Genomic DNA, 14667 nt, shown 5'->3' with positions numbered 1-14667 from the left:
AATTTGAGTTGTTTTGGCATGTCACCAAAAACTCTATCAATCTTCCAGAGGTGTACAGTGGGGAGCATATCAACTGGTTGCATCGTGGCCAGGTTCGATACCATATACCCCAAAAACTTAAGAATCTGCAGAAAGTTGTGGTTATTGTTTGTTCAGTCCTTAATGAGCTTTGACCACCCTCACCATCAAAGGGATCTACAGGAAGCATTGCTCAAGAAGACAGCTAATGTCATCAAAAACCCACACCACCCCAGCCACGTTCTCATCATCAGTTATTCAATCATGGCTGATCTATCTCTCCTTGCTAAACCCATTTCCTGCCTTCTCCCTATAGCCCCTGATACCCAAACTAATCACGAATCTATCCATCTCTACCATAAAAATATCCATGACTTGGCCTAATGTTGGAAACATTCGGCAAGTTAGGCAATATCTGTGGAGCCAAAAGAAAGTTAATGTCTCAGGTCAGTGACTTTTCTTTCGTTTCTTTTGTGACTTGGTATCCTGTATCTTTAACCTGGGTTGAGAATGAAAGTATAATTACATGAGCTAGTTTAGAAGAGGCATATGTTTGTACTTTAATCTGGAAATTAAAATCAAATCTGGAGAATCAAAAGATTCCTTTATTTCTGTGGCAATAAATTCCACATATTCACTGTCCTCTCACTAAATAAATTATCGTGAAGAATGAATGAATAAGTTTATTGGCCCAGTATGTTCACATACAAGGAATTTGCCTTGATGCTCCACTCGCAACTGACAATATGACATACAGTGATAATTAAGAACGACACATAAAACATTAAACATTAATAATAAAATATAAGTTACTGGTGTCTAAGAACCGCGATGTCGAACTTCAAGAACATCTTCTTCCCATCAGCTTCAGAATCTTGAACTACACTGCACAACCCTAAACACAACCTTACCTCAATGCAATACCATGGACTTTTTATAAGGTTGCACTGTGTACTTAAGCACTAATATAGTCTGGTTACTTAGTATTACTGATCACTTGATGTATTGTTTATTGTACATTTATTTGATGTGTTGTTGTATTGATGTATCTGTAATGCTGCAACAAGCAAGAATTTTATTGCTCTGGTCTTGGTCCGTATGACAATTAAACACTCTTGACTATTGACTCTTATAAAACAAGCAAAGTCTGTGAAATACGTCTTGATCTCGACAAACTAAATCTGTGAAAAGATAAGCACATGTTCAAACCTTGAAAAAAACAGGCAAATTAATCTTATCAATCTAATTAGCAAATTAACTTTATAGATGTGAGGATCCTCTAAAAACTATTATGAACCGTTTGCTTTGATCCATTTCATTCTGTCATTTGTTCTGGGCATTGGGACATAACTGATATTCTCATGTTTAAATCATTCCATTGATTGTTAGACTCAATATTTTAATTGTCCATTGAGCACAAACTATTTGAACTACTTGAACCACTTCAGCTATTTGAACTCACACGTTCACGATTTTTCTGGTGTGAAATATTGAATTAGCAGGTTTGACAATTGATAAATACAGATCCAGCAAATCCAAAATAAAACAGAAAATACTGGAAGTATTCAGCAGGTCATGCAGCATCAATGCAGTTAACATTTAAAATTGGTATTGGTTTTGATATTGATTTAATACTGTCATCTGGACCAAGATACAGTCATTACATTTCTTTACAAGCAGGTCACATGACATATGAGTACATCATTATAATGCAGGTTACCTTGGTAACCTATTAATTAGTAATCAGTTACCTTTCTTTCTCTTTGAGCCACAAAGTTTGTGTCTTTACCTGGGTCTGGAACAAACGTGTCGTTTTATGAACTGGTTCAGAAGAGTCTTAAGTTAGAGCTTTGGTCTGGCTAATGTGTTAAGCATCTCAAGATTATTTCATAAGTCCCTATGATCATTAAATATGTATTAAGAATGAAATACAACAGCGAGTCAAAATCCACTTTATATTAACCTGACACTAAAAAAGAAGAGTATGAATGGATTGCATTAGAAATGCATTATCAAATGTTACTAACAACCAGTATAGTTTCCTGCTGTGACTTTGTGTGCTGAAAGACATGGTTAGGATTTGGAACCATCATTCATTCCATTAAAGCCAATGGAATACATTTTGGAGGCAAAGTTAAATACACTGAAATAGTTACAGTGTGCTTCCCTTACTAGCCAACAATGAAATTCAAGAGATTTCACACTTGTTAAGGTATGTTTTGAGGTCAGGTCGGGGGGAGTTCCCACCACCACGGGTACCACGCTACCTGCTCTATGGTCGGATAGTTGGCAACTAAACCATCTCCCCCACCTGGTTTGCCAGGTGAAGAGGGGACTGTGTACCCCCTGCAGGACCAAAAACAAGACCTGTTAAAGGGCGGATGAGTTCCTAGCGAGCCAACGGCCATCCACACTTCAGTAGACGTTGCGACCACTGTCGTACATAGCATTGTAAGGCACCGCGCCCTTTAATGTTTTCAAAGACGATGATGATGATGATGATTAAGGTACTTTAATTTTATGCAGAGCAAATTTCTGTTTGATTCCCAATCAGAATTTCTTGTACTTAGCTGACCAGCAACTAAAAGAAGTAGGAGCGTTATATTATTTAACCTATTTAATTGTAAAAAGACAGATCTTCTCCAACTGCATTTCGTTGTCTCTGTACTGTACACTGACAATGACAATTAAAGTTGAATCTGAATCTGAATCTGAATCTAATACAGACAATGTAATATAATGTGCCAAATGCAGGCAGGTGGGATGAGTGTAGATGGGGCAACTTGATCGTTGTTGAGCCGATGAGCCTGTTTCCACGCTGTATGACAGAGTCTATGACTCTAATTGATGATGCTGTGAACCTGAAATAAATTAAAAGCAAATGTTGGAAACATTCGGCAGGTTAGACAATATTTGTGGAGACAAAGGAGAGTTAATGTTTTGGATCAGTGATTTTTCTTTGCTTTTGTGCCATCTGGTGTCCTGTATCTTTAACATGGGTTGAGAAAGAAAGTGTAATTACATGAGCTTGTTTAGAAGAGGCATATGTTACTACTTTAATCTGGAAATTAAAATCAAATCTGGAGAATCAAAAGATTCCTTGAGATTCTTTCCTGTGAATAATAAACATGAACTAATTGTGAAATGTCAGCTTTTGGTATTAATAGCTTTGTGATTGACTGTATGAGAAATGTTAGCATTTGTTGAATTGCTCTTTATATGGATGATATTTTTTTAAATGTCGGTTAGTAAATGTCGTTTAGTAAAAAAGATTACATAAAAATGTACATATTTCACCATAAATTCTAATAAAAGTAGAAATGTGTGGGAAGAAACTGCAGATTAAGGTGGCACAGTGGCATAGTGGTAGAACTACTGCCTTACAGTGCCAGTGGCCCAGGTTCATAGAAACATAGAAACATAGAAATTAGGTGCAGGAGTAGGCCATTCGGCCCTTCGAGCCTGCACCACCATTCAATATGATCATGGCTGATCATCCAACTCAGTATCCTGTACCTGCCTTCTCTCCATACCCCCTGATCCCTTTAGCCACAAGGGCCACAGCTAACTCCTTCAATCCTGACTGCGGGTGCTACTTGTATGTAGTTTGTACGTTCTCCCAATGACCCCGTGGGTTTTCTCCAAGATCTTTGGTTTCCTCCCACACTCCAAAAACGTGCAGATTTGTAGGTTAATTTTGCTTGGTATAAATATAAATTGTGTGTAGGATAATGTTAATGTGTGGGGATCGCTGGTCGGCACGGACTCGGTGGGCTGAAGGGCCTGTATCTGTGCTGTATCTCTAAACTAAACTAAACTAAGATGCTGGTTTAAACCAACGAAAGACAAAATGCTGGAGTAACTCAGCTGGACAGGACTGGGCAGAAGGAATGGGTGACGTTTCGGGTCAAGATCCTTCTTCAGACTAGTTTGGGAAAAGGGAAATGAGAGATATATTAACGATGATGTAGAGAGATAAAGAACAATGAACGACAAATATGCATAAAAGTAATCATGAACAACTGGGCGATCATTTCGCTGAACAGCTTCGTTCTGTCCGCCTAAACCTATCTGATCTCCCGATTGCTAAACACTTTAATTCTCCTTCCCATTCGCAACTGACCTTTCTGCCCTAGGTCTCCTCAATTGGCTGAGTGAGGCTAAACGCAAATTGTAGAAACAACATCTCATATTTTGCTTGGGCAGCTTACAGTTCAGTGGAATGAATATTGATTTCTCTAACCAAGTTACCCCAGCATTCCCTGTCTCTCTATTCCTCCCCTACCCAAGTCACACCAGCTTCTCATTTTCACCCAACAAAACAGCTAACACTGGCCTGTTTCCTTTATCATCATTATTTTTTTGAATATTTTTCATTCATTGTTCTTTATCTCTCAACATCATCATCTATATCTCTCATTTTTCTTTCCCTTAACTAGTCTGAAGAAAGGTATCAACCCAAAACGTCACTCATTCCTTCTCTCCAGAGATGTTGCCTGTTCCGCTGAGTTACTCCAGTTTTTTGTGACGAATAACAATAGTCCTGGTTTAAGATCTACAGGGCCTGTCCCACTTGGGCGTTATTTGCGCTACATCATTTACGCGTCATGATGCACGATTCGTCCAACGCGCGCAATGCGTGCATGGTGCGTGGTGAGACGTGGAGGCATAGCGAGTGATCACTCGTCACCTGCGACCCCGCAAATGATGCCCAAGCGGGACAGGCCCTTAAGGCTCTATTAGTACCAAAGAAGGTTAGTGGAGCAATCTGAGGAGCCATTAAATAAGGCCAGAAATGTTTTAGTATGAAACTCAATGCTGGGGAGATCTTTCTTTATTTCCTATTTTACATCAGTGAACTTGCATTTGGCTGAATGTATCCTTTTATATCAAGGAAATACAATTTGGGACATTTCCTCTGTAATCCAAACTCAGCCTAAACTCTGCTGCTTTAGTTTAGTTTAGAGATACGGTGTTGCAACAGGCCCTTCGGCCCACCGAGTCCACACCAACCAGCGATCGCCCGCACAATAGTTCTATCCTACAAACGAGGGGCCATTTTACAGAAGCTAATTAACCTATATAGCTGCACGTTTTGGGGATGTGGGAGGAAACAGGAGCACCTGGAGGAACCTTTGCAGTCACAGGGAGAACATCCAAACAGACAGTACAGACATCTTCCATGGTCAGGATCAAACCCAGACCTCTGGCACTGTCAGACATAAACTCTACTGCTGCATCATTGAGCTGCCCCTAACTTTGTCCTACCTTGCATCAATAAAAATGTACCAAGGAAGTATAAAAGGATCCAAAAGGAATAAAATAATTTTAAAAGCTGAAGAAAACATCTAAAAAATGTAGATGCAAATAACTGCAACAGCAAACCTAGGAACACATTAATCTGTCATTTAATAGGAGAATCTTCCAATGTGATGAACAAATTGAAATCGGATTGTTTTGCCTGACTGATAATTCTCATACTTAAATGCAATTACTGCCATGATTTGTAGAAGCACTTCTGTGTAACACAAAAGCAAAATAATGCAGATGACAGACATAAACAACAATTGGAAAATCCGGAAAGTACTCGGAAAGTGAGGCAATATCTGATGTGAGATAAACAGGTTTAATGTTTTACATTAGTAACATTTATCAGAACCTTTTATTAATCTGGAAAAAGACAATGACCTGAAGTTATAATTTCTCTTTCCTCAAATGCAGACTGACCTGCTGGGCATTTCCAGCTCTTTCTGTATTCTGTTTTTGTTAATTTGTCAATTGTGACATTAAAAGTGCAGTCATTTTAATTGCATATTATTATTACTATAATAGTATCAGGTTGTAATGTGTAATGAGGTATGCAACAGATGTGATTAATGTGAAGTGAGAAGCAAACGTTTTAATTTAATCATCTTACATTTCATGTGAGACTACTACTACTACTACTGAGATAAATCACACACACACACACACACACACACACACACACACACACACACACACACACACACACACACACACACACACACACACACACACACACACACACACACACACACACACACACACACACACACACACACACACACACACACACACACACACACATATATATATTTGCCTCTTTAAAGAACTCCTAAATACATTAGTGTTTCATCTACTTCCTTTTTTGCAATTTTCTATTTTTAGAAGATTGAAGCAAACTTGGTTTTCTTCGCCTTATCCTGAGACCATCAACAATATAACATAATTGGCCAGAAATCTCAGTGTACCCTAAAAGTATTAATATTCTGTAAGAGCGACTTCTTTGGTCAATGTTCTCCTGAACTAAGATTGGTCACAGCCACCCAGGTTCTTCATATTTTCATGATCAAGAATCTGCCATTCATTCCTCTTCCCAAGGTAGGTGGGGTGTGACGAAGTAGAGATAGGAGAGAATGGGGTGCTCAGAGCTCACCTTCAGCCTTCAGTCATTTGGTGTGTCATTTGGAACTTGCACTTGAGGTTGGGAAAAGGGAATATTCACATCCGGGCACAGGGTAGTGAAGTGTGTGGGAGAGTGGAGATGGCACTTACTGTGGGCAGGGGAGTTGGAGTTATCAAAATTGGTGAGGTGCAGGGACTTTAATTTGGAAGTAAGTAAGTAAGTAAGTAAGTAAGTAAGTAAGTAAGTAAGTAAGTAAGTAAGTAAGTAAGTAAGTAAGTAAGTAAGTAAGTAAGTAAGTAAGTAAGTAAGTAAGTAAGTAAGTAAGTAAGTAAGTAAGTAAGTAAGTAAGTAAGTAAGTAAGTAACTAAGTAACTAAGTAAGTAAGTAAGTAAGTAAGTAAGTAAGTAAGTAAGTAAGTAAGTAAGTAAGATAGATAATAAGTTTCTATACAAACCATAGACAAAGGTTAAAAAAATAATGAAAATGGACACAACACATTATAGAGTTCAACACAAATGTCCCCCCACAGCAGAATCTAAAATTTCCACTGTGGGGAAAGGCACCAGAAAGTTAAGTCATCTTCCTCTGTGAAACACCCAAGGTCGGGGTCCATTTGTGGCCTTGCAGCCAGTCCGATAATTTTCAGGGCCTTCTTGCCGTGAAGATGGAACTCCGGCGTCGGGTGAAACATTCCTCAGCGGCTTAGAAAGTCTGGAGCGGCTGCCTCCTCCCCGGATACCAGGGCACTCGTAGCTCTCAGGCCGCGCCGGTTGGAGCTCTGACCCCAGCAAAAGGGAAGGACAAACAATTTGAGGTCTCAGATAGTGCCTGCTGGATCCAAGGATTTAGTTAATTAATTTACTCACCAGCAGACCTTCCAGGTTAAGACCACATTTTCTGGCGAGTGCTGTACAACAGGCACCCCAGATTATCACGGTGCAGGTTGTTTAGCAATGCACCGCAGAGAGCTATGTTGGCCCGTACATTCTTGATCTCAAATTCACATTGGGTCACAAGTGTGACACAAAGCAGGAAAGTGCCTGGTAAAGTTTCATGTTTGTCATGATTTGACTGGTAAATGCGTGCAGATTTAGTTTGCTTAAGGTTAAAGCAATTTTAAAATGCCTGGCGCTGAATAAACTAATGCAGTAGGATCTACTCTCTCGACAACAGCTTTCAGAGGTTCTTATGTTGTTGCATTGTGTTGCAACAATGTGGCTACAATATCCAAAGACTGAACAGATAACTTGGCTCAGAGTTTCCCAAACAGTCCATGGTAGCTCTGAGTTCTCACACCTCTAGAGAAACCAATTGTGAACAGGGTTATAAGCATCCAAAGAGACCCTTCTTCAGGCTCGACCCGAAACGTCACCCATTCCTTCTCCCCAGAGATGCGGCCTATCCCGCTGAGTTACTCCAGCATTTTGTGCCTATCTTTCGTGCAAACCAGCATATGTAGTTCCTTCGTACACATATAAGAATTCAATGTTGCTATCTTTTTCACTCAACAATTTGGAGTTGCATTAGTGCTCCTTGAAGTGCACAATTTGAAGTGCTCCTCCACATATCATTGGATTTTGGGACATGAAATGCTCAAGGCTGAGATGGATGTTTAAAATAAGGAGATCTGATCACTAACATGGTTATTTGTAGAATGTTAGTGTAAGAGATATATTTAGTACGATTCATAACTATCTCACTGGTTCAAAGGTGATTTGAGACTTCATCATGTCATGAAAGGCAGCAAATAAATTACTTTTTTTTGAGGCTGTTAATTGAAAGTTCAATTTCCTGTAGTTATAGTGGTATGTGCATATGTTTTAATTGTTCTCGCACTGAAACCATTTTGGGCAGAGCGTGGGCCCAAGTTTTCTCATAACGTGCATGTCTAAATGTATTTCCAGATAGAAGTCATTCTGATGTTGTTCATCACTAGAAAACTGGCAAAAACAAGATGGATTATTTCAATCTTGACCCAATTTATATCGCAATAGATTTCTTGACTGTATTATTTCACTCTGGGTGTAAACCACCGGGTGGCGCCAGCTACGGCTGCCTCGCCAACAGTCTGTCTTTGAGTTTAATAGTATGTGTTATATGTATGTTTTTAGTGTTGTTTAGCTTGTTTTATGTGGGGAGTGGGGGGTGTGGGGTGTTCGGGAAAACATTTTCTAATCTCTTACCTGGACGAAGGTAAGGTTAAGATGGCCATGAAGATCTTGAATAGTGGACGATTTAGCATGGGTGGTGCATCTGTGGGAATGATCAAAAAGCTTGTTTAGTTGATTGCAGCATTTGCTTATACCTACAAACAATTTGACAATTGTTTGACAATTTGCGATGTTTTTCTGTATTGAATCTCCGTCCGCACTGCGGCCTAACATCGAGGAGTTGGCGGCCTTTGCTGGAGACCGAGTTTTGAGAGCTCCACTGCGGGAAGCCTATGGGACTTTAACATCATGGAGCTCACTATCCCTTTGCCAGGAATCGACCTCGGAGCTCCACCGAGGGTGCCTGAGGACTTAACATCACGCAGCTCGCGGTCTCTGGTCAGAGACCGACTTCAGGAACTCGAAGCCACAGGAGCTCCGACCGCCCAGATGCGGCAGTTTAAACCGCCCCAACGTGGACGCTTCGACCGCGCCAACGTAGGAACTTTGATCGCCTGACAGGGGAGCTTCGACAGCCAGCTGCGGGAGCTTCGATTGCCCCGACGGATGATTCCACTGCCACGACCGCGGGAGAATAAAGAGGAAGAAGGTTGGACTGTTTTTCCTTCCATCACAGTGAGGAATGTGGGAATCTGCTGTGGTGGATGTTTATGTTAACGTTTGTGAGTCTTGTAGATTTTTTTTGTATGGCTGTATGGTAATTTGCATATCACTGCACCTTAATTGGTACATTTGGACAATAAAATACCTCTTTGATACCTTTGAAATACTCCAAATTGAATGAACAGGTGAAATAGGCTAGCTTCTTTGGCAACCTCTCCAGACTATTTATTCATTCCGTTTTGTTTAAATGTTGTTGTCTGTAACGCCACCTTCACTCTTTGTCAGCTACTAAATTATTTGATAGATTTACTGCTCAAGCAGCATTGCGAAGGTGCACAAACTTCAATCATTTTCTTTTGAACTAGAACTCTCACGGGTCTCAAAGCCCGAAGACCTGAGTGCTGTAGGAATGGAGTCTCCCCTGCTCACATTTCCAATGGGCTGAAGTTGAAGTACCATGAGCTTGTGAATGTGAAAACTGAAGTGTCGAAAGAGTATAATTGTCAAATGTATTGGGAACGAACAATGAAAGTCTTACTAATGTATAATTCCCTTCAACTATCCCACATACAACCCTTATTAAAGGGAAGCATAAGGGCAGCACGATGGCTCAGCAGTAGAGTTAGTGCCTTACGGCGCCAGACCCAGGATTGATCCTGAATACGGGTACTGTTCCAGAACCAGGGGCCACAGTTTAAGAATAAGGAGTAAGCCATTTAGAACGGAGACGAGGAAACACTTTTTCTCACAGACAGTGGTGAGTCTGTGGAATTCTCTGCCTCAGAGGTGGGTTCTCTGGATGTTTTCAAGAGAGAGCTAGCTAGGGCTCTTAAAAATAGCGGAGTCAGGGGATATGGGTGAAGGCAGGAACGGGGTACTGATTGGGAATGATCAGCCATGATCACATTGAATGGCGGTGCTGGCTCGAAGGGCCGAATGGCCTCCTCATGCACCTATTGTCTATTGTCTATTGTCTGTACAGAGTTTTATACATTCTTCCCGTGACCTGTGTGGCTTTTCCACACTCCAAAGACATATAGATTTATTCGGCTCTTTGGCTTGGAAAATTGTAAATTGTGCCGTGTGCGTAGGATAGTGTTAATGTGTATGGTTCACTGGTCGGCACGGACACGGTGGGTATAGTGATAGATTTTTATATTGTTTCAAGGATTCCTCCTTTAGTCGCTATGATTGAATGTGAAAACTCAAGTGTCAAGAGAGTATAATTGTCGAATGTATTGGGAACGAACAATGAAAGTCTTACTAATGTATAATTCCCTTCAACTATCCCACATACAATCCTTATTAAAGGGAAGCATAAGGGCAGCACAATGGCACAGCGGTAGAGTTGGTGCCTAATGGCGTTAGAGTCTCATTGATCCTGACTACGGGGTTCAGAAGATTAATCGAAACGCACACACCCGCTCTCCACGAGACATTCAATGCCGTCCAAAGATAAATCTTCCAAACACAGTCTCTTAATAAATAGTTTCTTTATTGTAGTAATAAAAACAGTAAGATATTCATCCAAACCTCTTCTTGTTTAAGTACATTTTGATCTTATTCGTAGTCAAACTCATGCATGGTTGAAAGGTGTGACCTCTGCCCATACTTCAAACTAAACTAAAACTACTAGGGAGTCTGCGCAAGAATCCCAGCCACAAACACAACTCTGACTACATATACATCCCACCCACATAAATACAGGCAGATAAAAACTGGTTATAGTTATAACATACTGAGAAGCTAAATGGCTACTACAGTGGGTCGAAGGGCCTGCTGCCACACTGTATCTCTAAACTAAAACTGAACCTCCTTGTAACAACCAAATTTGTTTTTAATCATCTGGATTGTGATGCAAAATTATGACTTTGTAATATTAAAGGTGTATCAAAAACAGTTGACACATACACCAGATAGGAAAGAGTCATTTAAGCAGGAACTTCCCCAGAAAGTCAAATGGTCTTTCAGCAGAAACTCTGAAGTCATAGAATCATAGACCTATACGGTCTGAAAACAGGTCCTCAGCACAACCTATCCATACCGACTAAGTTGCCATTCTGGGTGAGTCCCATTATCTGCATTTGGCCCATATCCCTCCAAACCTTCCTATCCTTATATCTGTCAAAACGTCTCTTGGATGTTGTTATTGTATCCACATCTATAGCTTCCTCTGGCAGCTCATTCCATTCCACTCAACAAATCAGGGGTTCCACCAGTGTTGTAACAGCCATTGAGAACTCACAGTTAAATTATTGGGATATGTTAATTCTTGGAATTTAGCTAATCCGAATATCCTTCAAACTGGAGACTAATTCTAAGTGTGCACATGCCTAAAATTGTCCAGGGACACAGGATAAACATAACTAAGGGTGTGTATATATGACTCTAGGATTGCTATTCCAGCTACAGTGACATGGTTTGTGGCATATTTCATACAGCCACAATGCTTCTCATGAACTTGCTTTAAATCTGCGGTAAATACAAGAGTTACTGGGAATGCACATAATAAGTTGTTGCATAGAATAGAATTTGGAAGCAGTAATAATATCATTATGATATCATTATATGATATGAGCTAGAGTTCCATCCCTCACAAAGCACCACCCCATATCTTCACATCAGAAACCTTCTCATCAATGGTTCAATGGTTCAACAACTCTTTATTTTGTTTCCATTGGCGACTTTGTATCAGAACCAACCAACGTGACGTGTGGAGTCCCGCATGGTTCGATCTTAGGGCCCTCTTTATTCAACATCTACATGCTCCCACTAGGGCAACTCATGCGAAATAATAATATTGACCACCACTGCTATGCCGATGACACTCAAATCTATGTAGCGCTATCACCAAATGACTATCGCCCCATAGATCTGCTGTGCCAGTGCATTGAGCAAGTCAAAGACTGGATGTGCCAAAATTTCCTCCAACTAAATAAGGACAAAATGGAGATAATTGTTTTTGGTTCTAAAAAAGAAAGGCTTAAAGTAACCCAACACCTACACCCTTTGTCCCTGAAAACTTCAAACAAAGCCAGAAATCTCGGGGTTATTATGGATTCAGATTTACATTTCGACAGTCACATCAAATCAGTAACAAAATCGGCCTACTATCACCTCAAAAACGTAGCAAGATTAAGAGGACTCATGTCAGCTCAAGACTTAGAAAAACTTGTACATGCATTTATTGCTAGTAGGCTAGATTATTGTAACGGTCTCCTTGCAGGTCTTCTGAAAACAATGTCAGGCAGCTACAGCTTGTTCAGAACGCTGTTGCTAGAGTTCTAACAAAGACCAAAAAATTTGAACACATTACACCAATTCTTAAATCCTTACATTGGTTCCCTGTATGTCAGAGAATTGATTTCAAAATCCTGCTGCTCACCTATAAATCACTACATGGTTTAGGGTCAAAGTATATCACTGCCATGCTTCCACTATATAAGCCTTCTAGACCGCTAAGATCTTCTGAGACCAATCTGTTAGTGATTCCCAGAGTAAATACAAAACATGGGAAAGCAGGATTTAGTTACTATGCAAGAAATAGCTGGAATAAACTTCCTGAAGATTTAAGACTTGCCTCAACTATGACCACTTTTAAAACAATACTGAAAACATTTATGTTTACTTTAGCTTTCAGCTAAATCTTAACTACATTGCACTTTTAACTTTTGCACTTTTTATAATGCATTTTTAATTTTGCTTTATTTTCCTTTAATTCTTCTATTTTATTTCATTTTATTATTTCATTTTATTGTATGACATGTTTTTATGTGATGCACTTTGAGTCTGCCTCGTGTATGAAATGTGCTATATAAATAAAGTTGCCTTGCCTTGCCTTGCCTTGCCTTATTGTCATGTATGCGCTGCACAGTGAAATTCATTTGCACACATGCACGAGTCACCATATTTTGGTGCCATTTAAAACAAGAAATGTCCAAAGTCCATTCCAGATGCTCGATGCCATGGAGCAACACTGACCCAGATTAGCTCAGGTAAGCCCTAGGCATTCCAGCATTACTTTAAATCTTCAAAACTTTAAGGTGAATCAAATGACATTAGATATCAAACTTAGAATTTTCCTTTGATACAGAGTATTGTGATTACAACTTAGATTGCTGCCTCAACATTGAAGGTGTGTTCCATTGCTAAGAAGCTCCCCTGTTGACTAGACTCAGCAATATCTTCCCTCTGAGGGTAAATACTTCTGAATGTTCTGGGAAATATTTACCTTCAGCCAACATGACAGTCAGAGATTCGATCTCCTATCTCATTGTTATGGGACCATTGTAACTTGACTAACCTGTTTCCCATCAAAAGAACAGTGACTACATTTCAAAAATTCCCGGGACACCCTGAAAAAAAGTGTGGAGCAGAGGTTCAAATCAACAAATGTGTCTTGGTTTTGACCTTCAATATTTTCTTGAATTTGTATGACTTCTGTCTTGGTAAACGGATTGGTATGATCCATTTATTCCATTAGTTGAGATAAGTTATAAAAACCTTGTGGAACTTTTTGACAAAAAAAAATAGTTGAAGAAAACCTTTGAATTCAGTTTTGGTGCATTTTGTGTACTTTGACAAAATAGTCTGTAATAGTCATCCTCCTGCGTAATAATCTTCCTCTTCTTAGGGAGTCCATCGGGAGCACAGATGATAGGCACAAAATGCTGGAGTAAGGGAGCACAGTTGACTTGCTAACACTCCAATTTTATGGGGATTGAAATGACTGCTGAGGACAACATGAGAACATAGAAACATAGAAACATAGAAATTAGGTGCAGGAGTAGGCCATTCGGCCCTTCGAGCCTGCACCGCCATTCAGTATGATCATGGCTGATCATCCAACTCAGTATCCTGTACCTGCCTTCTCTCCATACCCCCTGATCCCTTTAGCCACAAGGGCCACATCTAACTCCCTCTTAAATATAGCACAAAAGACGTCCACAGATGGGGCAGAAGGTGGACCAGTGGGCAGTTTATTAAGTGACACACTCTTTCCATAAATGCTTCATGACCTTTGCAAAGGCTTCTCCACTTTTATTGGCTATATCCCAAAGAATCGGGGAGAACATTACAACCATTTGTATTTTAGGTGTCATGTGAAAAAGGGAACTGATATCTCACCAGGAGTCCACTTTCATATCTTCCAATGGAATTATTGAAAATGGTGAGATTAACCAATGTCTGTTACAGGAGAGAGGACCAGGAGGGAGTGAGGACAAGGCAGGGAGCTACAGGCTGGTGAGCTGACATCAGTTGTGGGAAATGGGGTGGGAGATTGCAACCTTCACGTGGTCCACCCTCTTTCTACTAATACAATCAACCCGACGTGCACAAACAAAAAGATCAAAGAGAACAAGTTGATCTATAACTTTAGGCTGTGCACACCATAGGCAAGAAGAAGAAGCTGTGGGAAATGTATTGGAGGTGAAACTTAGGACAGGA

This window comes from Leucoraja erinacea, chromosome 1 (assembly GCF_028641065.1).
Source record: "Leucoraja erinacea ecotype New England chromosome 1, Leri_hhj_1, whole genome shotgun sequence".
Lineage (NCBI taxonomy): Eukaryota > Metazoa > Chordata > Chondrichthyes > Rajiformes > Rajidae > Leucoraja > Leucoraja erinaceus.
Note: the sequence above shows the minus strand (reverse complement) of the source record.